Raw genomic sequence first — 25,554 nt, forward strand, 5'->3', positions numbered from 1 at the left:
AGGTTGTCGAAGGCGCCACTGATATCTACCATGATGCCGACAACATACTTACATGGGGCTGAGCCACAGACCTCGGCCGCCAGGGCGATTGCATCAGATGCCGATCGCCCCGGCCTAAAACCGAATTGCCTATCGCTCATCCCCTGCAGCATGCGGTGAGCCATCAACCTGCTCGCCAACAACTTTTCTAGGAGTTTGCCAAAGCCATCCAGCAGGCAGATGGGCCTGTAGGATTTGGCCTCAGCAGGGTCCTTCTCAGGGCCTTTTTTGATGATTACCACGTCTGCGGTTTTCCATGTTTTTGGAAATTTGCCTTGTCTAAGGCATGCATTGTAAAGATCTGTAAGTGGGGCAACTAGTTGTGGGGCCAAGAACTGCACCACCTCCGCCACAATGCCGTCTGGTCCGGGGGCTTTCCCTTTCTTTAAGGACTGAATAAGAGCAGCAACTTCCTCCTCCGAGAAGGGGAGGACCGCTACGTCATTTACGTACCTATAAAGGTCTTCGTTTCGTAATTGACGCTGCTCTTCAGTATCATCATTCCTGTCATCGTCAGGCAGCAGCGACCGAAGGAGGACCTCGGCAGTTTCCTGCCAAGATTCCGTCACTCCGCCACCGTGCCTGAGCGTTGATATCATTGTTGGGGAGCGGATTTTCTCCCTCACCAGTCTGTAAGGTACGCCCCAAGGATCGAGGGCCAGCTGATTTGTTACGAAACTTTCCCAGCTGTTTATTCTCGTCTTTTGTAGCTCTTCTATAAAGTTGTCCTTTGCCTCCTGGTATAACTGTAGCCATCTTTGCTTTTCCCACCAGACGACACTGCGCTGGTAGTGCTTCCTCAGCCTTCTAACAGACTGACGTAGTTCTTGGAGCTCGGCTGACCACGGTGCCGGTGTGGCCGCCACGGCCCTCCTCCTGGTTGGTACGGCCACTTTAATCGCCCTAGTTACCGCTCGTACCAATTCCTCGGCTCTGTCGTCCACGTTAAAGTCCTGTCGTGTGTCTCCTTCTGGTAATGGAGGAATGTCGCACTCTCTGGCTAGGCGTTCCCAATCCGTTTTTCTGAAGTTTCTTTGCACCTCCCACCCCATGGCCCAGCGGCACTCTCCGCCTCCTACAGTAAAAGTGATCAAATTATGATCACTGGTGGTGGCATTGTCTTCCACTCTCCACTCTTGTATCATATTCAGTGCATTCGGCGTGACCAGCGTCACGTCTATATTGGTGCCCTGTCCTCCTCCAGCCACGTAGGTGGGGGGGTTTCCTGGTCTGTTCGCCACCACCAGTTGAAGAGCCATTATCGTCTCCTCTGCCTTAGCACCGTTTTCATCCCTTGTGCCACTGTACCATAGGGGGGACTTGGCATTTATGTCGGCAGTTATAATAATTTTGCGTCCCCGCAACGCCGTGGCTACACTCGCTAGATGATCTAGGTGTCGTTCAATTCTTTCACCATACTGGAAATACATATTAATGATGAAGATAATTCCGGAAGGAGATTGTACCTCCACGACGTTGCAGTGACTGTTGGAATACTGTGACAGAGGTGTTGCACGTAGTGCAGTGTTTGTTATCACAGTAGCCGCTCTGGGACTGTCCCCGCTACTGACAATTTGCCATTTTGCTGCAGTGAACGCAACTTTTCCAGCCAGAGAATACGGCTCCTGTAAACAGAGTATATCAAGTCTCTTCTCCACCACTTCCTTTCGGAGCTCCTGCATTACCAGTCGACTGTTGTGAGTGTTTAGTTGCCCAATTTTTATTCTAGTCGTCATGGAAAATAGGTATGTATGTGGTCATGCGGCCAGGTTTTGTTCCAGTCATAAGCCAGTCGTCCGTTTGCCATCACTGATTGTCGGTAAATTTCATCTAAGTCAAATTTTTCTCCTCGTCTGTCAAAGACTTTTATGAGTAGGTCTCGCAGTGCTCCGAAGTCAGTGGGGAGGTTCACCGACTTTAATTGTATCCTGTCCACAGCCTCCATCACCGAGAAGGTTACCCTTCGTCCGTACGTATGTCCTACTCGGACCACATGACGCAGTGCAGTGGTCAGGGTTGTCGGCTGCTCCAGTCTAGCTAGCTGCATGGTGTACTCAAGGTTTGGGTACACTCTCACCGGGTCTACGGGAGGCAACCTAACCACCGGGCTATCTCTGGTGCTGGAATTGGCGGTGGAACTTGTTACTGTACTTTCTTGGACAGGTTTTATGTTATTATCTGTCACTACCACAGGATGCTCTTGCCGTTGTGGATGTTTAATCGGCAGCTTATCCCGGCATTGGGAGGAGGGTGCACTAACCTCTGATGGGATCTTAGTTTGTATTCCAATGTCCCTGGTGGGGGAGTCAGTCTGTATAGATTTATCATCTGTTGATACATCAGCCTTAATAAGCGACTTCAGGAAAATCCTGAATCTACCTGCTCTCATTGCATCCCTCCTCCTTTTGCTCGGGGATTTATGCTTTGGCATCCTGCATGGTATGCCGTTTTCAGCCATAATCGATACGGGATATCAGCCTCTGTTCGAGCATCCTGTAGGTAGGGCAGTTCCGTCCTGTGGCTCCACAGGACTTCTTGCCACGACTCTTGCACGGGATGCAGACACCTGTGGCCTTACAGTCTTTTCGTGTGTGTCCGTTGTCACCGCATTTGGAGCATGCCGACCCCCTGGTGCCGTGCCTCAGGATGTGGTCCAAGTCACCACAGTTATGGCAACGAGGTACCACAATGTAATCTTTTGTATTTATAGCGTGGAAACCCACGTATAGTCTGCCCAGCACTGTAATTTTCTTCCACATTGTTGCGGAGACCTCGGCGACGTGATGTACGACATCACGGTCCCGAGGACCCGTCTTAAATCTTAGTTTGAAATTATTCTGAAAATCTTTTTCATTTATATCTTCAAAATTTTGCTTTCTTATTGCCTCAGTCAGCTCTTCGTTGGTCATTACAGTAGGAACATCATATAGTATGACCAAGGGGTTCCTCTTTTTTGGGGGTTCACATTTCACTACTGCATTTAGTTTGGGATTTTCGAGAAGTTTGTTCTTGTCTTCTTCGCTCGCAACTTCCACAATTACCGAGTTGCGGCTTGGTTTGACCCTTTTTATCTTGATTTTATCTTTAACTGGGTCTATCGTAGTGGTCAGAAGTTCCTGTATTCGTTTTACGCTCGTGTCTTTTCCAGGCAGGGTTCTAAGGAAGACTGCCGTCTCCTGTTTCTTTGACACCCTGTCTATAGTCTCCTTTGTGTTATTTTGTCTGGGGGCTTGTGCTGCCACCGCCGCCCAGGTCTTCGGTTGTTGTTGTTGTTGTTGTCTTAATCGGTTATTTTCCTTTTCTAGCTCCTCTACTTTTCCTTCCAGTTTAGCATGGGCAATTGCCCATGCAGCCAGTTCATTTTTTATCTGCAAGATTGCCGCCTGACTTATCTTGCCGTTTTTAATACTTTGTTCTAAGAGGAGCGTGATTTTGGAATGCCTTTGCATCACTGTGTAATCCTCCACTGCCTGTCCCATCTCGTCCTGTGGAGAGGGATCAGGCGCAAGAGAAGCTCAGAGGGAGAACTTGCGCGATGTGAACCAATTTTGATGCCACATACAGATTAAGAAACTCAACCCATTGAAGTGTGGCCTGGGGGCGCAAGAGGTTCTGGCGGACGTCGTTGGGGATGACGTGTAACAGGCGACGGAAATTCGTTGCCGCTGTGCGTGTGACCGTGGAGGTAAAGGTAATGCCCAGATACCGGAAAGTCCGCACAAGCGGCAGGGGTGCCACTTCACCCTCCTGGAGGCCTCGTCCAATGTGCATGGCAGAATATTTGGCGACATTCATGGCACTGCCAGCGGCAGCCCCATAACGGGTAATCAATTCGAGGACTTCTCGAATCTCAGAGCCGGAGCAAATGAGGAGGAGGAGGTCATCAGCATATGCCAGACAGCGAAAAGTGTGTTGGCGTAGGGTGAGGCCAGAGAGCTTGGTCGTCAAGCCCCCAATAAGGGGCTCAAGGGCAATGGCATACAGGAGGGTAGAGAGGGGGCACCCCTACCGTATCGAACGGCAGATAGGTACCGGCCCTGCTAAACGTCCATTGACTTGGACACGTGAACTGGCACTGTCGTAAAGACATCGGATGGCGTCGAGAAACGGAGGGGGCATGCCCATCCGGGCTGCCACCGAAAACGGGAAACGATGACGCACTTTATCGAAGGCGCTGTCGAAGTCTATAGTGACGACCGCTGCGCGGAGTCTGCAGGCCGCCGCCATCGCAATTAAGTCGCGGCATTCCCCTGTGGCAGTCTGTATGTTAGTCTGTCCTCCAGGCGTCGTTTGCTCTGGCGAGAGGATATGAGGGAGTATTGTTCGGAGCCGCATTGCCAGTAAGCGCGCGAAAATCTTGTAATCGGCATTGATTAGGGTGAGCGGTCTGTAACTCGTGACCATCGAACCACGGGCTGGTTTGTGGACTGGTATGATGATGCCCTCAGCAAAGGCGGGTGGGATTGCTTGGTCAGGTGTCATCAGTTCTCGATACATAGTCGTCCACCGTGGTGCCATGAGGTCCCGAAAGGTACGGTAAAACTCAATCGGTAAGCCGTCAATGCCGGGCGATCTGTTGACAGCACCCTTGGCGATTGCGTTGTTGACTTCGTCTAGCGTGACCGCCACTGTCAAAGCATCCGCCTCCGTGTGGGGGAGGGTGCGCGTGACGTAATGCAAAATGGAGTCGTCTGCTGCAGTTTCAGCGTCTTCTTTACTATAAGTACGACGGTAGTGCTCGACGAATGCGTGGACGATGTCATTCTGAGTGGTCACCTGCGTGCCATGAGGCGTGGTCAGAGTGCTGATGATCTGCCGACGACGCCGTCGTTTGTCGGGCACTATATGATGCGTGGATGGAATTTCTAAATCCGCGTGATCGTGGCGTTGCGTCCGTATCACGACCCCTTGCAGTTTCCGGCGTTCCAGCGCAATTATCTTCGCCTTAGTTCTTTGCCGTTCCAACTGGTTGTCCGGGGTTGGCGGTTGAGCGTCCAGATCTCGGAGAATCGCATAATAGAAGTCAACAGTGGTGCGATGCCACTCGGCCATGTCCTTCCCGTATCTCATCAGTGTCCTCCGGGTCGCCGGCTTGGCGCAGTCCAACCACCATGTCAATCTCGAGTGGTAGCGGGGAAGGCGTCGTTTGCAGGCTGTCCACGTTTCAGTGACTTGTTGGCGACACGCCAGGTCATGCAAGTGTGAAGTATTGAGTTTCCATGGCACACGGCTGCGCCATACTGATTGCGGCGGAAGGAGGACCGTACAGATGTAAGCGCAATGGCCGGAAAAGGCCAGCGGCCAGCGTTCGGCGCCCCGTATCGCAGATCTAAGAGTTTGTGAGACATATATCCTGTCTAGTCGGCTTGCGGAATGACTGGAAAGAAATGTATGGCCAGAACGGTCGCCGTGTTAAACTTCCCGGGTATCATGAAGCAGGAGGTCTCGCACCACTATACGTAGTTCCTGGCATCTAGTATAGTGGGGAATCTGATCTTTAGGATGCAGAACGCAGTTAAAATCACCTCCTAGTAGGCAATGGTCATAACGCCCTAAAAACAGGGGAGCGATTTCCTCGGAATAAAACTGGGCTCTTTCGTGCCGTCGGTCGGTGCCTGAGGGAGCGTAGACATTAATGATGCGTGTCCCCATGGCAGTGAGTGCCATGCCCCGAGCTGATGGAAGGAAGGCGACATCGGTCACAGAAATCCCGTGGTGGACGTAGATTGCCACTCCGCGGCCCATAGGATCACTCGCGGAGGCATGGGCAGTATAGCCAGTGATATCCGGGAGACTAGCCAAGTGAACTTCCTGCAGAAGGACGAAATTAATATCCGAAGCCGAGAACATCTCCTGCATAAGGCGGATTTTCATCCTGGAACGGATGGTGTTGGTGTTGATGGTTGCTATCCGGTAGGCCTGGTGTCGGATTGCTGGAGGCTGGTCCACTCCGCTGTCCGCGCAAGGGTGTGGCCGTCGCAGTGGAACGTTATCCCGCTGGCCCGCAGGGGAGACTAGGGACAGTATGATTAGTGGTGCGGCCGTGACGGCGCAGGGTCCCGTAACGGGTCCTGCTCCTCGACCTCCTCCTCGTGCCACGCCGTGGAAGCGGACACTGGTGTATCTTCCATTTTGTCTGCTGAAGATGTTGTAATGGTGCGTGGTGTAGTGTCGGCTGTGATACGTTCATGATTTAGTTCAGCGTCAGCACGGAGCGCAGGCACATCGATAGATGTCTCCATGCTCATAACGTCTTCGTCAGCAGTAGCGGGTTCTGAGACCTCGGTCTGGTCGACGGTTACGTCCTCCTCTACTTGTCTCCTCTTGGCCGGAAACTGTGCACCGTCTTCGCTTGCGGCGTTTCGGAGAACGTTGTTTCCTTGTGCGACCCTCCGTGTCCGACGACGGAAGGGAGTCGCGTCGTTCTGGCAGAAAGGCCGCTGTAGGAACGATGAGCGAGTCGATCTCCATCGTGTTTCCGAGGTCAGGGTCAGCGTCCGGTTGCGTCGGCATCGTCGCAGCGGCGTCGATGGCCGGCCGAGGCGGCGGGCCGTCCGAGGCGCTCTCCGTCGGTGTCTGGTCGGGCTCGTTGGTGGCGTCGTTTGTGGCGACCGGGCGACGTTGCAAAGCGGTAGGAGAAGCTAGAGCAGCGGCGTAGGTCACCGGTAGCACTGTAGGTTGCGACGTGGGTGGTTCTTCGGCAGCTGGAAGTTGCGTAATGCGCCGTTGTAGGCATTCGGATCTAAGGTGGCCTTCTTTGCCGCAACCGGAACAGGTCCGAGGCTGGCCGTCGTATATAATTATTGCACGGCATACGCCGATCTGTAAGTAGGACGGGACGTGGCTTCGGAGATCAATGGTGACCTGTCGGACCCCGTTTAGGACAGGATACGTCCGAAACTGTGTCCACTTCTCCGCAGTGTGGCCATGGACTGTGCCGAATGGGCGTAGTGCCGCGACGACTTCCTCAGCAGGAAGTTCGAATGGCAATTCGAAAATGCGTATCGTTCGCATACCTAAGCCTGCGTCGTCGACGCTTACCTCCCCCACATTGCCATCAGCATGACAGAAGCGGAGCCCCTATTTGATCTCACGTAGTATGTGTTCATACGCCGCGTCGTTAATGATTTTCACATAGACCGTGCTGGTCACGATTGAAAAATGTGTGCCGATAATATCGGTCGCCGGGATCTTCACTTCTTCTCGTAGAAAACGCTCCACCTCTAGTGCTTTGGGTCGGGCATAATCGTTGCAGAAAGTAAATCTGAGTGTTGATTTACGGTAACGGTTCGCCATGGATCGTACAAGGTAAGCTGGCACTTAAGCAACGGCCGTCAGAATGTAAACAAGGCGAGCTCGCGCTCCACACGAAGGTAACACGTACGCGTCCGCTCTGTTGCCCTGCCGAAGGCAGTCCTTTCCTCACAGCTTTACTTCTGCCAGTATCTCGTCTCCTACCTTCCAAACTTTACAGAAGCTCTCCTGCGACCCTTGAAAACTAGCACTCCTGGCAGAAGTAAAGCTGTGAGGACCGGGCGTGAGTCGTGCTTCGGTAGCTCAGATGGTAAAAAAAAAAAAAAAAAAAAAAAAAAAAGGATGGTAGAGCACTTGCCCGCAAAAGGCAAAGGTCCCGAGTTCGAGTCTCGGTCGGGCACACAGTTTTAATCTGCCAGGAAGTTTCATATATAAGAGCTATTAATGCCTACCAGAAAGATTAAATACTTCGAACCAATTACGTAATAGGGAAATATTTTATAAGTACCTTTTTACTTAATACTGGTCACAGCTTGTGTCTCTGCCTCTAGACCGTGGCTGGGTCAGAGATTTTCTTTGCTCGGGGACGCTATTCGTGTTGTCTGAACCATTTCATCTCATCTTCATCGAGGCGCAAGTCACCGAAGTGGCGTCAAGCATAGACTAGCAGTACGCAGGCGAACAACCACCAACGGGGTCTCCTGGCAAATAAATGTCATCCCGTCATTTGATTGTTACTGGAAGTTTGCCTCCTGTTGCTTCCCTTTTAAGAATACTGAATGTTTGATCATTGACGGGCGTGCTCCTGATATTACTGCGCTCCATGTCCCATGATTGACAACTCGACTTTATTTTACTGAATATCCCCGATAATCTAATGTATGGGTCAATGTACACCCTCTACAAAATCGTCACAGAAATTAATTAAGAACGCAACGTATAATGCTAGAATGGCGAGTGAACATGGAACAATATGTACAGTATGGGAGCGGTTACACTTCCTTTTGAAACGTACCGCAGATTGAATTTTATCGAACGTCAACTTTGATTACTTAATTTGCATAAAACTTTCAATAATAATGGCAACAGTGATAACTATCGGGTAAAATTATTTCCTTTAGATTGTCTGAGAGCTTGTAGCAATGGTTCAAAATGGTTCAAATGGCTCTGAGCACTATGGGACTCAACTGCTGAGGTCATTAGTTCCCTAGAACTTAGAACTAGTTAAACCTAACTAAACTAAGGACATCACAAACATCCATGCCCGAGGCAGGATTCGAACCTGCGACCGTAGCGGTCTTGCGGTTCCAGACTGCAGCGCCTTTAACCGCACGGCCACTTCGGCCGGCCCGCTTGTAGCAATGAAAAAACTTTTACTTTAACAGAGATTCAGATATACTGTATTTTAAACTCAAGGAAGAAAACACTAAATTGACAATTTGTCACAACATTTGAGTCATGGGGATGGCAATGTAAGCAACAGTCTTTCAATTTGATATCTTAATGAACCTAGCTATCGTCACACATGATTTATTGGTGGGAGAGGAGATGGAATATGTACATTACACTCCTGAATACAACAAACATGACACTTCGCATTCATGTGCATGCGGTTAATGCAATATAGGCCGTGTATCACAAACTATGCAAGGTAGTGAGCAATTTAAGCAAAGTTTGGATCTCAACTCTGCTATTCGTGGCCGATGAGCACGTATAATTTAATTGTTGGCTGGTGACAACTTTATATTAAAGTACTGGTGGGACAATTTGGAGCTGGTTAAATCTCGTTCTTCAGTTTACGTGAATCCGCGTAATCTCTCGGTCAATTCGACAGCAACACGAAGTCACACAGTGAAACCAGTTCACATTGGCGCAGATCTGATACTGGTAGAAAGAGTGGGAGGGGGAGGGGAAGGGGTATGATGGTAACAAGAAATAAAATTAATCACGGGGTTACAGTACACTTGCGCTTTCAATTTACTTGAATTTAGATGGGGTATAACAGTATTCATGATGATTCTATGATCAGTACTAAATACAGGATGGACGCTAATGGCGGGAACTGAACTCGAAATGAAATCACGTTAAAATTATTAAATTTCCTACACGAAATAATCCAACGAGAATAGTTAACACTGAATTTATCTTGTGAGCTGAACAAAATCATTAAATTGGATCACTAGGTGTCTCTGTCTAGCATATAGTAAGCAACATTCACACGAGGACGGACACTAAACACAAAGAAAAGCTGCTAAAATAAACAAAACATCTCCACAAAATTTATATCAATGCAATCATATCTATCTTAACAAACTTTTGAAGTAAATAGATCATAACAAATGCCACAGAGGGAGGGGGGGTTAATCTAAAGTATCGCTGAAAGCATGACCATGTGCTCGAATGCCAACCACAGAAAAATATAATATTAAGTAAAACTCGCACACTACAGGTCAGTGAATTCACTCATACTCAGTTTCTCAGTGCGTGAAATATCACAGGGGGAAGCAATTACACAGGTTTAATCTACCAGATAGCCACTGTCGTAACCACATGGCTGAGTACAGTTTACAAATAGGTTATTGCCTGAAAGGTATCGAATTGAATGAGATGATTTGCAAGCGTAAGCTGAACCAAGTTAGGATGGCGGAAGATACATGGCGTGAAAATGTGGTCACACGCAAGTCACAAAGGAACCCCAAAAATCCGATAAAATTACCATACACAACTGGTACCATTGGAGTCGTATTCACTCAATTGACTACTGAACACAAACGGTAGCACACTAGAGTGAGATTTGAACATAGCTAAGCAGGATCGCGACAAGTGGTGCCAACATGTGGGCATGTAATGTATACAAAGAAATGTTTGAATTAGTTAACGTACAAAACTAAAATTATTCCGTTCCGGCAACAGAATGAGATTTTACACTAACTGAAACATTGAGAAACTGCCGTCAATAGAAATAAGAGTGCGAGCTGATGGTTCATAATATACACTCCTGGAAATGGAAAAAAGAACACATTGACACCGGTGTGTCATACCCACCATATTTGCTCCGGACAATGCGAGAGAGCTGTACAAGCAATGATCACACGCACGGCACAGCGGACACACCAGGAACCGCGGTGTTGGCCGTCGAATGGCGCTAGCTGCGCAGCATTTGTGCACCGCCGCCGTCAGTGTCAGCCAGTTTGCCGTGGCATACGGAGCTCCATCGCAGTCTTTAACACTGGTAGCATGCCGCGACAGCGTGGACGTGAACCGTATGTGCAGCTGACGGACTTTGAGCGAGGGCGTATAGTGGGCATGCGGGAGGCCGGGTGGACGTACCACCGAATTGCTCAACACGTGGGGCGTGAGGTCTCCACAGTACATCGATGTTGTTGCCAGTGGTCGGCGGAAGGTGCACGTGCCCGTCGACCTGGGACCGGACCGCAGCGACGCACGGAAGGTATTAGAATACATAGTTCTGTCATGCAGAACGCTAACAGCGTTTCTTTCAGGATCAGTTTAGGCAGAGTGACTTTTAATACTGTGTAAGATATTATTTTGGGGAATTAGGTGCTAAAAGCAGTTAACTTAATCGTGAGGTCATATACACTCCTGGAAATTGAAATAAGAACACCGTGAATTCATTGTCCTAGGAAGGGGAAACTTTATTGACACATTCCTGGGGTCAGATACATCACATGATCACACTGACAGAACCACAGGCACATAGACACAGGCAACAGATCATGCACAATGTCGGCACTAGTACAGTGTATATCCACCTTTCGCAGCAATGCAGGCTGCTATTCTCCCATGGAGACGATCGTAGAGATGCTGGATGTAGGCCTGTGGACCGGCTTGCCATGCCATTTCCACCTGGCGCCTCAGTTGGACCAGCGTTCGTGCTGGACGTGCAGACCGCGTGAGACGACGCTCCATCCAGTCCCAAACATGCTCAATGGGGGACAGATCCGGAGATCTTGCTGGCCAGGGTAGTTGACTTACACCTTCTAGAGCACGTTGGGTGGCACGGGATACATACGGACCTGCATTGTCCTGTTGGAACAGCAAGTTCCCTTGCCGGTCTAGGAATGGTAGAACGATGGGTTCGATGACGGTTTGGATGTACCGTGCACTATTCAGTGTCCCCTCGACGATCACCAGTGGTGTACGGCCAGTGTAGGAGATCGCTCCCCACACCATGATGCCGGGTGTTGGCCCTGTGTGCCTCGGTCGTATGCAGTCCTGATTGTGGCGCTCACCTGCACGGCGCCAAACACGCATACGACCATCATTGGCACCAATGCAGAAGCGACTCTCATCGCTGAAGACGACACGTCTCCATTCGTCCCTCCATTCACGCCTGTCGCGACACCACTGGAGGCGGGCTGCACGATGTTGGGGCGTGAGCGGAAGACGGCCTAACGGTGTGCGGGACCGTAGCCCAGCTTCATGGAGACGGTTGCGAATGGTCCTCGCCGATACCCCAGGAGCAACAGTGTCCCTAATTTGCTGGGAAGTGGCGGTGCAGTCCCCTACGGCACTGCGTCGGATCCTACGGTCTTGACGTGCATCCGTGCGTCGCTGCGGTCCGGTCCCAGGTCGACGGGCACGTGCACCTTCCGCCGACCACTGGCGACAACATCGATGTACTGTGGAGACCTCACGCCCCACGTGTTGAGCAATTCGGCGGTACGTCCACCCGGCCTCCCGCATGCCCACTATACGCCCTCGCTCAAAGTCCGTCAACTGCACATACGGTTCACGTCCACGCTGTCGCGGCATGCTACCAGTGTTAAAGACTGCGATGGAGCTCCGTATGCCACGGCAAACTGGCTGACACTGACGGCGGCGGTGCACAAATGCTGCGCAGCTAGCGCCATTCGACGGCCAACACCGCGGTTCCTGGTGTGTCCGCTGTGCCGTGCGTGTGATCATTGCTTGTACAGCCCTCTCGCAGTGTCCGGAGCAAATATGGTGGGTCTGACACACCGGTGTCAATGTGTTTTTTTTTCCATTTCCAGGAGTGTATATGACAACCTCTACCCTACTACCTCGCTTTATCTTTTTGCCAAGCTTCTCTTTCCTGAAAATGATCACAAGATTAAGTTGGTACAAACCTACTCTACTAGGACTATCCCTGGTTAGCCCTGATCTTGCTATATTTACTCCATATACACTTTCAAGCAGTCAGATACAACAGGATGGAAATTGAGGGACGGAAAAGGAGTTTGACCTATAAATCAAACACAAACGAGGCCACTCTTCCAGTCCCCAAGCGTAGTACATCAATAAAAAGGGAGAAAGGTTACTGATATCCAAGTTAGCGATACCGACATATCATTTAATAAAAATAACAAATGGAGCAAAACAGCAGTAACGCTTCATTAATTCTGTTTATAAAAAGATCACATAACATCAATAATATTACGCACTGTTATTAGAATACGTTACTGAATATTTAATTTAAACTGGAGTCCAGTATCTTAAATACAGATCTCGCAGTCGATCAACTATGCCATATGTTCAAAAATTAAAGTATAACAAAGCGAATGATTAGTGTCTGAATAACACAGTCTGGATCACATTTTATTTTCTCTCTTGACCGTTTCAGCCAAGATAGGCCATCTTCAGATCGGAAAAGTCGTCACTGCAACTGTTGCGCGTAGTGAGTTGACTGTGCTATTCAGATTATTTGTATATACAAACCACTGTGGTGCCACCACGAGAACATAATGCCGACTTCTCCGACTTTTAATGAGCGATTATGTTTTAGACGTAAAATAGTAAAATATTTAGGGTTGTGCTAAACCGACAGTTTGATTTTTCCTCTGTTGCCCTTATACGTAACAATTTAATTTTTCTCCTTCTATCGAACGCATTTATACTGTCGGTTGAATGAAATATAATAAAAAACAAGGAAATAAAAAAGAAAAAGAAATAAGTTATTAAACTCTTGTTCTTGCGTATTGGTACGCATTGTGATAGCTATACATCTGACACTGTAAAATGGGTATTGCTTTTAAAACCGACTGTGTTGTCAGTATGTGTGTATGTTGGATGCTTCCAAAACTTCCGTTTGTTGATAGCCATGTCAAAATTTGGTAAACATGTAGCTAGAACTTCGAAATACGTCTTCAAACAATTTCAAATTAACGGTCTTTCAGGTCTCTTCTTTTAACGAAAACAAATAGCATACTTGGAAGAATGTAAAGCTCCTAGAAATACACTATGTGTTAAGTAAATACCTTTGCCTCCAAATGTACTGAGGACCTTCGTGCGGAAATCCCACACATGAAAGGGAAAGGGATTTTCATAAATAGCCGCATGCTACATTGATACATATTATTTTATTCACGAAGTATGAAAGTAATAATCACGATGCTAAACACCTGATGAAAATTGGTCTTAATAGTTATTAGACATGAAAGTTTCTATACAGAAAAAGATAAGCAGTGTGGCTCATACAGCATTTACCCATTCGCCAGCATCTGAAGCGCGGGAAAGCTGACTCTGGTGTTGCGTCTAAAGCGTTTTGGTCAGCTGAGTCCTTGCGAACTCGTGTCTGTAAGTCGAAAGGGGTGTACCACATGGCCGTCAGCTTTGTACGTGTATCTGCATTCCTTCTCAATTTAATCATGTTCGGGTGATTACCTCGTCATCAGCTGACGGCCGTTTGTCTGTTATGAATATCGATTTCAATTAGGCCGGCTACAAGAGAAAATTAGATCCTCTGTCTGACCGAGGTAATGCAACGAAGGCTTCACTGCCGTTAATGAAACGACGTACATACTTGCGCTTCGCATCAAAAGATTACATATCCAATGCTGCTGATAAATTACTACGCGACACGTTGCTAACATAATTAGCGACAATTATAATTTACATAGTTTAAAATTATGTTTAAATGCTGTCGCCAATTTATTTTTAGCCTGTGTTCTATGCAAGGAACAGTTACTACTATTGCATCTGACCACCAGAAATATACGTGACAATATTAGTAATAAAACTATCGGGAACAGGTACTTTCCTTAAAGTAAAAAGAAAAAATGCACACTTCTGTTACTGCACGCATCCAAAAATATTCTTGCTACTCATAACTGCCGTATTTTAGATATAGCCTGATATTTTTGCATAGAAAACGCCCGGAAAAAAACAGTGCAGGTATGTGAGCTAAACAGATGAGCCAAAACTATACGACCACTGCCCACAGCGAGCTGGTGACGTTGCGAATACGTAGCGCGGTGAGAAAAGTATGTACGCGAGCACAGACAAATTAGGAGTCACTCTGGCGATGATAAGGGGCGCAACGCGACTTTCACATATTGTTATGGTCCTTTGCCTCGGAATGAGCATCTCAGAGGCAGCGAAGCTGGTCGGTTGTTCACGTGCTACTGCCGTGTGAATCTACCGAAAGTGGATAAATGACGGCGAAGAATGTGGAGGTCAGAGGCTTATTATGTAAATTGAAGGTGAGGGGGGCAGGAAAAGAAAGGGAAGGAACTGATGATATCAGCTGCATTGGGGTTTTATGCGGAACCAGGAGCGACGAGTGAAAATGTGTGCCCAACCGGGACTCGAACCCGCGATTTCCCACTTACTAGGTAGTTGCGTTAACCACTGTGCTGCCCGGATACAAAATGCGCAGACTACTTAGTTACATCTTAATATTTTCGTGGCACAAAGACAGTTCCATAAAATTTCGGGCATGCAGCAGCATAAATTCAACTTCTTCTTCTAATGTTTCGACTGAATACCGTCCAGCCATCTTCAGAGTGATCCTAGGTGCCTAACGCTCCAGCTCTTGCTCCGTCCTTTTAAACCCGTGGACCGAACCACTCTGCGCATGCGGAGCAAGTGGTGGAGCGTCAGTCACCTCGACTCTCACTGAAGATGGCTGGACGGTATTCAGCCGAAACATTAGAAGAAGAAGTTGAATTTATGCGACTGCACGCCCGAAATTTTATGGAACAACTATTTAGTTACACTCCTCGGCCGACAAATATCCCCACCTGGCGCCGCCACTTATCCGCATTCGTCGCCCATGTCATCCGTGCTCGCTGATTTTAGGTTCCTGCTAGAGGTGCATCTGCACTGATGGTGGCGGATTCATAACCCTTCGAGGCACATCAGATCTATGAATTCGTGGTGTCTGTTCTTTCTGACAGTCACGCATTCATATAAAGGTCAGGGGCTTACTGCAGTCGGTGGCATATTTGGCAGCAGAGTACAATGCTCGTGCAGACTCAAGTGTTTACGAGGACCCTGATGACAGCGCGTTGTTGGACACGGTGGTCAGACAACCTCTACGTACTGATCAAGTGACAGTTACGATTGCAGTAGATATGGGATCATAGAAACTTGACCGTGAATCAAACGGTTCTATGAATCACATTTCTCGTTACACCAGGTCGATCGTCGTGTCCAGATACGCCGCCATCCAGGAGAACAGCTGCTCGTACCGTGCATCGCACCGCTGTAGGCCGATATGGGTAGTATTATGTAATATGGGCATTTATCTGGGCGTCCATGGAACCTGTGCTAATCATTGAAGGTGGCTTGGCTGTTGTGGACTACCTGCTTCCCTTTGGGACTGATGTCTTCCCGACGGCAGAGGCATATTACAACCAACGCTTGTTGTCCGTGTAACAAGACCAGAATTGTGCTACAACGATTTGTGGAACACGTTAATGAACTCTCGTTTATGTCTTGTTCATCAAAATCGCCTGGTCTGATGCCAGTGACATACAGCTGGGACAATATCAGTCATCAGCTCCGCGCCCAGAAACCAACGGTCACATAATTGCGTGACCTGGGCATATGCATCTGGTGCCACATACTTCCGGATATCTACCAAAGACTTGTCAAATCCATGCCACACATATTCGCTGCTGCACTCCGTTCCAAATGTTGATCACTGTGCTGTTAAGCAAGTGTATTTTCTTAGACTTTCCCGGCGATTTTGTGACATCTCGTTGAATCGGGCTTAATGTTTGGTACATCAATGTGTGCAAGTGTACTGAGCAGTTACGTTTGCTCATTACGTCAGTCCTTACCTTAAAGCGGTCAGAAAATAGTAGGATTATCGTTTTTGACTAACGTGTAGAATCCGGCCGGAGTGGCCGAGCGGTTTGGGCGCTACAGTCTGGAACCGCGCGACCGCTACGGTCGCAGGTTCGAATCCTGCCTCGGGCATGGATGTGTGTGATGTCCTTAGGTTAGTTAGGTTTAAGTAGTTCTAAGTTCTAGGGGACTTATGACCACAGCAGTTGAGTCCCATAGTGCTCAGAGCCATTTGAACCATTTTTAACGTGTAGAAACATTTTGTATATTGTTTTGTATGTCTGTCAGTGACTTAATACCTATTACAACCTGCAAGGCACAATGTGCTGCAGAAAATACAGTAACTGGCTGCTACCTAGTAGATCTCTCTGGGAATCTATCACTGAGTCGCTAGTAACCACTACTCAATTTGGAACTCAAATTTTGCATCACGCCAGTAAGAAATGTAAGTTATATCCTCAAGGAATAAGGAGAACAATGAGAAAGGTGAGAAGCAGGGAACATCCAGTGATTTTTGGTTCAGTGAAATACCAATCTGTGTGGCGCTGCAGCCCGTCTGCCTGCAACGAGAACTAAAGGAGAAAAAAATCTATTTCGTTGTGGTCAGTTTATTTGGAAACTGACATTTGCATATTCTGACACTGTGAAAGCGCTCGAAAATCTCTCTTATTCTTCGAGGTTAAGATTTTCGATTATTAGTGGTTACTGAAAATATCTTTTTGGCAAATATCGAATACGTTTTCAAGTAATCAGTGCGAAAGTGAATATACAACAAAACGGTCAGATTAACGGTAAACGTGATTTATTACAAAAAACGTTAAAACCTTAGAGAAGACAGTACGGCAACCTTTGAGCAATATCTATAGCAACCTCTTCCTCACAATACATTCTGAGATAAAGCTTTCCGTATAGAAAGGATTAAGTTCATTACATTACATCAAAATAAATATCGTTTCATGGCTTTAATTAAAGGAGTATAAGCAGTACTAAATCACGTTTACGATGTTAAAAAACAAAGACGGTTCGCATCTCCCTTCACACCAAAGCATTATGAAGTTCTGCGTAAGCGTCTTATTTGAAAGTGCATGAAGAATAGGGCTTCGTATTCCGTGAACTTCTCGGAAACAATCCAGAAGTACAACAGAAGATGCAATGTGAGACTGCCACATGAAGTTTAGCAAGCATCAGGCAAACCAAAAGTATCTCAACTCACATGTTTTCTTACGAAAATACCTCGTTGCAAACTTGATTCAAAGTGTCATAATTTAATTTTAGTTGGAATCAGATACTAATGGGCACCTATAGGTTATGGGAGGCTCCTTCCACTTGAGTGAGGCAATCCATATGCGACAGAAGTTTTGAAGGCATCGATATTAGAGGACAATTTCACATAGAAACTGTTATGACCTGACGAAACTACAGTCGTTTTCTTTGATTGCTCTAGGACATATCTAATAGTAATTACGAGGCGTATTCAGAAAGTAAGGTCCTAGTAGGCGCGAAATGGTATCCGCTGTGAAAATCCGATGTAACTTTGCACAGATGTGTTGGGCAGTGTCTTTAGTGTGCCTGTGGATCGCTTCACGTCGCTCTTTTCATTTCAGAGGGCAAAGTGATCACATAGAAATGCCTAAAACAACAGTGTCTCCCGCCAAGTATGTGGATTTGGTGAGAGATTTCGCCTGAAGCTATACAGCACACAAAACATAAATGTCATGCGCTTCTTTCTTCAAGACAATTTTGAGCCGCTTTCTGCAGGGGCAATGAAGACGCTGCTTCAGCGTTTTCGATGGGAAGCGCTTGATCACCCACAACACAGCACTTAATTGGCTACCTCCGTTGTTCATCTGTGCTCACATGTGCTGGCTACGTAGACAACGTTTTGGCACAAACAACGAAAGGTAGAGAAGCGTTGAGAATTGGCGGAGAGCATAGGCTTCTGCTTTCTGTGACGAGAGTACTGGAAAGTTTGTATAATGCCACGACCAATGTCTAAGTCGGAACGGCGACTGTTTAGAGAGGTAGCTGGAAGGTGTGGCTAAGTGTTGCGTATAAAAAAAATGATTTTTTCTATGGTTTTCATTAAGCGAGCGATCGGACCTCACTTTCCGAACAGCTCTCGTACAACATATGATACATTGTTTAACTTCTATTAGAAGAATGATGAAAAGATGTACTTAACTTTGTATGATCCATTGCCACAGGACTGTGTCGAATATATGCAGCTGTACAACAGTCGTTGAACAGTAAAACATCACTTGATACACACAATTACAAACTCTTCTCTTGAAGTAAAAGTTCAACTTTTACAGAAGTACAGTTCCATCTGTGACTTGAATAGCACTGGTATACTAGCTAGACGACGCTGACTGCTTTGTCAGAGGACACGAATTGGGCTGAAATAGTCAATGCTCGGCTCTAGAAGGTGTTCGTAAATTCCTGTTACCCACTTCTAGGACTTGTAGAGGGGAGTGAATACATGATATTTTCAAATGGAACGCATTTCCGGAAAAGTGCCGTTTCAATGCTATAACCATTTGAAAACGTCTTGGTAACACGACCACTTTTACAAGTAATTGATTAGACGCTATCCAGTACATCACTTGCCTGACAATTCCACTCATTAATAGCCAAAGAAAACACTCATTTGCTCGTTGATAAGTTCTTTTCAACGTGATGCAGTACGGTCTCTTTCAATCCGTACGGCGTTTCCTAGGAGAACCAGTCACGTCTGCTGTGATGGTACCCTCTCTCAAAGCAGTTGCGTAACTGTGGCCTAAAGTGTATGCGGTGGTGTCGGTCGTTTTGGAGAACGATCTCAATAAAGTTGACGAACAGATCTTCCATTACTGCGATCTTCGCCATTCGGAAGGATCCTGCCGGTGTATTCTGCAAACGTGTATTCAACCACGTTCAAATGGTTTAAATGGCTCTGAGCACTATGGGACTTAACTATCAAGGTCATCAGTCCTCTAGATCCAACGGAGAGCAGCGCGCTTCGTTACAGGATCATTTAGTAACCGCGAAAGCATCACGGAGATGGTAAATAGACTCCAGTGGAAGAGTCTGGAAGAGAGACGCGCAGTAGCTCGGTACGGGCTTTTGTTGAAGTTTCGAGAACATGCTTTCACCGAGGAGTCAAGCAATATATTGCTCCCTCCTACGTATAGCTCGCGAAGAGACCATGAGGATAAAATCAGAGAGATTAGAGCCCACACAGAGGCATACCGACAATCTTTCTTTCCACGAACAATACGAGACTGGAATAGAAGGGAGAACCGATAGCGGTACTCAAGGTACCCTCCACCACACACCGTCAGGTGGTTTGCGGAGTATAGATGTAGATGTAGATGTAGATGTAGTAATTTTTGATGCATAATTATGTTCTTACTGGTGTCCAACATCGTATTTTATCTGCATAATAGTGCGCAGAAAATGTCACCAATAGTAGTTTGGTTCAAATGGCTCTAAGCACTATGCTACTTAACTTCTGAGGTTATCAGTCCCCTAGAACTTAGAACTACTTAAACCTAACTAACCTAAGGACATCACACTCATCCATGCCCAAGGCAGGATTCGAAGCTGCGACCGTAGCTGTCGCGCGGTTCCAGACTGAAGCGCCTAGAACCGCTCGGCCACAGCTCACAGACACGTGAATGAGCCTCGAACTAGGTCAGAGAGGTAGGATAGACGTCAAATGAGATCAGCCAATCCGACGGAACCAACCCTCACCCTGACCACCCTGTTGCGTACCTACCTAGCAAACGTGGTTTCAAATGGCTGTAGGACGGAAACGGTACGTTTTCGGACATGAGTTTCCATTCAAAATATTATGTAGTTATTCCCCACTGCAAGTTGTGGAGGTCTGTAACGATAATTTACGAACACCCTGTAGATCGACCTCCGTGGGATGAGGCTGCGGTGCTGAAAGAGAGGTTGTGTCTGCAGGAGCGCCTCTCATTCGTCATTGTGAATTGCACCGAGACATTACCAATGTCTGTGATCTCGATACAAGATGCCGATTTTGTTGTGACATCACAATCTTTGAACGATATCACATTCCCTCTCCCCAAAAGGTCACAGAAGACGCAACAGGGTACGGCACCTTCGACTGTGTAACAATTACGTCAGCGTCTTGCTATCTTGTGGCAAGGAGCAGTAAGAGGACAGAAAAATTTTCAATGCCTGCTCTCGTGTATTTGAGGAACGGAGTTTCTCCATGTGAGTTTTTAACCGTCCATCGAACCGTTCGGTTTCTCTGTTAGACTGTGGGTGTAAATGTGCAATGGCCACATGATGTATGCCATTGGTGGCACAAAACTGTTGGAAACCGACTGGCGTGAATAGTGGGCCATTGTTTGAGACAATTAGCTTAGAAGACCCTCAAAATAAAAAATAGAATACAAAGCCGATATTGTATTCGCAGTAGTGGTGGATGTCACGAGAACAATAAAAGTCAATTTACAAATGGATCTACCCCTAGCAGCCATTGAGTGTTGCAGAACAGACCCACAAAATCAGTATGAATGTGTTACCACGGTGAGGACGGACGTGGCCGCTCAAAAAAGCGTTTCGGCGGAGCTGTCTGCTTTCCCAACAAACTGTGAATCCAGCAGTCACTCACTCAATCTGAACGTCTGCACCTTCAGTGACGGTAGAACGTTGCTTTACGTGAACTACGCCCCAGTTACCTTCGTGCAATAAAGACAAGACTTTCCGCCGTAAGGACTGAGGACTCACAATATGCGCGTAGTTATTCTCTGTGTGCAGTAGCAGAACCTCTGCTGGCAACGAAAGAGTGTGACGACGTGAAAAGTAGTGATGTGCCATGCGTTGTGAATTCCTATCAAGCTGTGTGGCCACACATGGCACACACATTGCAAAACAACCAGAAGAGCTGTGTCGGAAGCAGTGGCAGCGCAATACGCCGTGAATCGATGTGAAAAAATGATTTCTCAGACGAATCAAACGCCACATCCGTACCGACTGGTAATCGAGACAACATGTCAGAATTCGATTGTCGGACAGTGGGCCTCTACAGTAACTCATGGGACGGGCTTGGCAGGATTGAACAAGACCATCAAAGACCAATGATCAGTCAGCAAATAGAACTTCTGACCATACAAATACTGGTGGAATTTTCGTTACACCATAGATAATGGTGAGTGCCTCTCTTTCTAGCTCACTGTAGTAACACTGGGCTCTGTTAAGAATTTTCGGGGCAAAAGCAGTAGGTCTCTCAGGACAACCAGTCTTCTGGAAGAGCGCAGCCCTGATCCCATAAGAAGACGCACCCACAGATTACACGGTCGGTTTCGCTGGGTGAAAATAAATCAGACATCTACGACTAATCAAGGCGTCTTTCAGTGACTGTAATGCATTCTGGCATTCTTGGCGCCACACTAAAGAAACGTATTTCTGGAGTAGCCTGTTAAGCGGTGCAGCAATTTGTGCAGCGTGAGGAATAAACTGCATATACTAGCTGAGCTTCCGCATGACTGTTTGTAGGTCACTAATCGTACGGTGCGCTGGCAACCAAGTGATGTATAGTTGGATATATATCCTGTTCATTAATTACATGGCCTAAATAATTCTATTCTTCCAGAAAGAAGGAGCACTATTCGGCCGGCCGAAGTGGCCGTGCGGTTAAAGGCGCTGCAGTCTGGAACCGCAAGACCGCTACGGTCGCAGGTTCGAATCCTGCCTCGGGCATGGATGTTTCTGATGTCCTTAGGTTAGTTAGGTTTAACTAGTTCTAAGTTCTAGGGGACTAATGACCTCAGCAGTTGAGTCCCATAGTGCTCAGAGCCATTTGAACCATTTTGAGCACTATTCCTTGTTGCGCTTTAAGCGAGCTGCAGAAATAACTTTAAACAAACAGTCTAAATTTGCTGTTTGTTACCCTTAATACAGCTGCGATTCTTCTTGGAGAACTGACTTAATGATTATATAGTCTGCAGTGGAATGTTGTGCCACAATTCGATCAGAACCTCTTCTAGCTCCTCTAGTGACGACGGAGGTGGGAGTCTGCTCCGAGTCTGTGCTCCAATACCGCCCACAAGGGATCGCCAATGTCCAAGTCGGGGGGCTGCGCTAGCCAGGGAAGACGCTGCAGTTCACTTGCGTGCTCCTCATACCACGATTATACTGTCTCGGTTGTGTGAATGACTGCATTATCGTCCTGATATACGGCATCATCGTCGGAGAACAACAACATTTGAATCATGGGGTGCACCTTCCCACGGCCTAGTAATGAGGTGACCAGCAGAGTACCATCATATAGCGTCCACACCCTCACACTTCCCCCTCCATTCTTAACCGTTGAAATCAAGCAATCAGGACTGTAGGCTTCTTTTGGCGTTATCCAGAAGTAAAACTGACCAGATGTGGAAATAACTTTAAATTTGACTCGTCAGAACATTTGACGTGTTTCCACTGATCAGCTATCCAGGAATTATGATCCTGACGCCGTGTTTTACGCTTCTTTGCGTTGGCTGTAGTCAGTAATGGTTTTGGTATATCAGCTTGCCCATGAGTATTGTCTTTATGGAGTTTTCGGTGGACATTGTCGATAGACACGGGGTCTCGAAGACGGCTATTGAGCTCTGCAGTCACTTTAGCCGTCGTAGTTTTGTGTTGCTTTGACACAATTCGTGTTAGCATTCGACGATCTCTGTCTTTTAGTTTTGATTTACGCCCACTATTATGTTTACACGATAATGTCTTTCCATGTTTTGTGTAGGCTGTCATGACTGTTGAAACATTTGCTCTGGGAACATTCAATAACTTAGCTGTCTTGGTTACTGATGCTCCAGCTAATCGGGCCCCCACAATTTGCCCTCTTTGTAACTCTCTTAGGTCTTTCACTGGACGTTGGCCCCGGCCTTTGAATGTAATTATGAAGAATGCACTACTCGTAAACAACCTGTACTGATGCCTAGTCCGTACTGAACAGGCACAGTCCAGCGCGACACGTGCCTTACTTGCGTTGTTGACCATCAAACACAACCATTCCATTACTACCACTCTTCACTTTATTTCTCCTATCCCTTGTACTTTTGCTGTTAAATACTATTGGATTGTTGAAAAATTACAGGAGCTGAAGCACTTCCAAATTGTAGTCTTCAAAACTGGAGCAAATCTAAGTGAGTGTTTGTGATAAAGTGCTGCTTGGACAGCTCATCCAGCGGTAACTGTACATATGCCTCCCGTAAATCTATTTTTGCTGGTGATAGTGGTAGGTTCCCATGGGACACAAACTGCTGAGGTCATCGGTCCCTAGTCTTACACACTACTTAAACTAGCTTAAACTAACTTACGCTAAGGGCAACACACACGGCCATGTCAGAGGAGGACTCGAGCCTCCGACGAGGGGAGCCGCGCGACCCGTGGTAAGGCGCCTACACAGCGCGGCTACCACGCGCTGTTAAATCTATTTTTGAATGTATCTTCCTTGTCCTAGTCTATCCATCAACTCCTCCAGATGTGGAAGAGGGAAAGAATCCGCGACAGTTTGTGGGATTACTGTTGCCTTAAAGTCAGCATACAAACGTAAATCACCCGAAGGCTTCGGAATGACCAAGGATAATGCCCAGTGGCTAGCACAAATGGGTTGGATAACCCCACTGTCTTGCTGTCTTTGCAATTCCTGATTCACTTGCTCGTGTAACCAACGGGGGACGGACTGCGGCCGAAAAAATCGCGGATGCACGTTGTCTTTCACAATTATGTGTGCTCCAAAGTCCTTAGCCCATCTTGTACCTGGTTCAAATGGTTCTTTGTACTTACTACACAAGTCAGAAATGTTTGTATGAGGAGCAGAAACACTGATTCGTAACACATTGTTTTGAATGCAGAGATTGAACAAATCAAACAAATCTAACCCAAAAATGTTTGCATTGTTCTTAGAATTGAGTACGTAAAATAAAATACATTTTGTCACTCCCTGAAAAGTTACTGGCAATTTACAAACGGCAAGAACTAGAGCTTCACACCGAATGTTAGCAGGCAAAATAGAAGTAGGCTGCTGCAGCGGTGGGCTACCGATTCCGTCATACGTTGTTATATTCATCAGGGAAAGAGAAGCACCAGTTACCAACTGTCACTTAACTGTCTTTTGTTCCACTCGTAACTGAACAAAAAGTTTGTTCGCCTGCCTGCATATTGCAGCGGAAGAGTTCCGCGATACGGAACTGCGGGTATCGGCTCGTGCCTGAGTAAGCGGCACAGTACGCACTTGGTCACGGTGTAGCTGAGCCCGCGCCACGGCGGCTGATGCCGTGGCCTTATTTTCCACGTAGACACTCCCACTGAATGTGGACTTTATACGTCCACACTGAAAACAATTTGGAGTATGACAAGGACAATCCTGGCAATCATGGATCAAAAAGCACTGAGGACACGATTCCCTCACAGAGTTTTGTAGCACGTACCGTGTACCACGAGACTGAAAAATTTTACTTCTGCTGCTATTACTGCTCTTACTAGCTGTCTGAACTTTATTCTGATACACTTCAACACTATGCTGTACTAGAGACTGAGCGTCTGGTGCACTGTAAACAACTGAAATACATGGAGCTCCAAAATCAACATCTTTTGAGTCCACATTTGTCTGAGATTACACAATAGACAGAATTGTTGTTAAAACAGGATGTGGCAGTCTTAGAATTACAGCAGCCACGTGTGCATTTGATACATTCTGTGTGATAGCAGCACACCGTGACATCACTCTAGTTTATTCCACAACAGTACGGAGTGACCTGTCAGTACTGCTACCCACTGTTTGACTGCTGCTGCTTCGGACGAAAAAAATAAAAATGTAAACCGTGCAGTTGCTACATGGATTAGAATGTCAAAACGTTTATCCAGTAACTTAACAAAAAGATCTTGTGTGACTTTCTCGTGGACAGTTTCGGCACACAACTTGCGCTCCATACCTGTTATTTTGTAGGCAGCAAAGTGGATCTCCAATTTCGCCTGATAGTGGTGCCATTCTTCGTCCTGACTGTAGTACGGCTGGAATTTTGAAGCAGCTACCGGCAGCGATGCTGCTTGCTTACTGAGAAATGGCGTCAGCAGGCGTACAGTGAGCAGCAAGCGTTTATTCTGTGCATTTGCGGTTAGACACATTTCCTGTGGCAGCTCAAGCATAGTGAAGAAGAAATGTGGAGAAACGGCAGTGAGAGAGAGTAGGGGTTCAGGAGGCAA

The sequence above is a fragment of the Schistocerca serialis genome, chromosome 3 (assembly GCF_023864345.2).
Source record: "Schistocerca serialis cubense isolate TAMUIC-IGC-003099 chromosome 3, iqSchSeri2.2, whole genome shotgun sequence".
NCBI classification, from domain to species: domain Eukaryota; kingdom Metazoa; phylum Arthropoda; class Insecta; order Orthoptera; family Acrididae; genus Schistocerca; species Schistocerca serialis.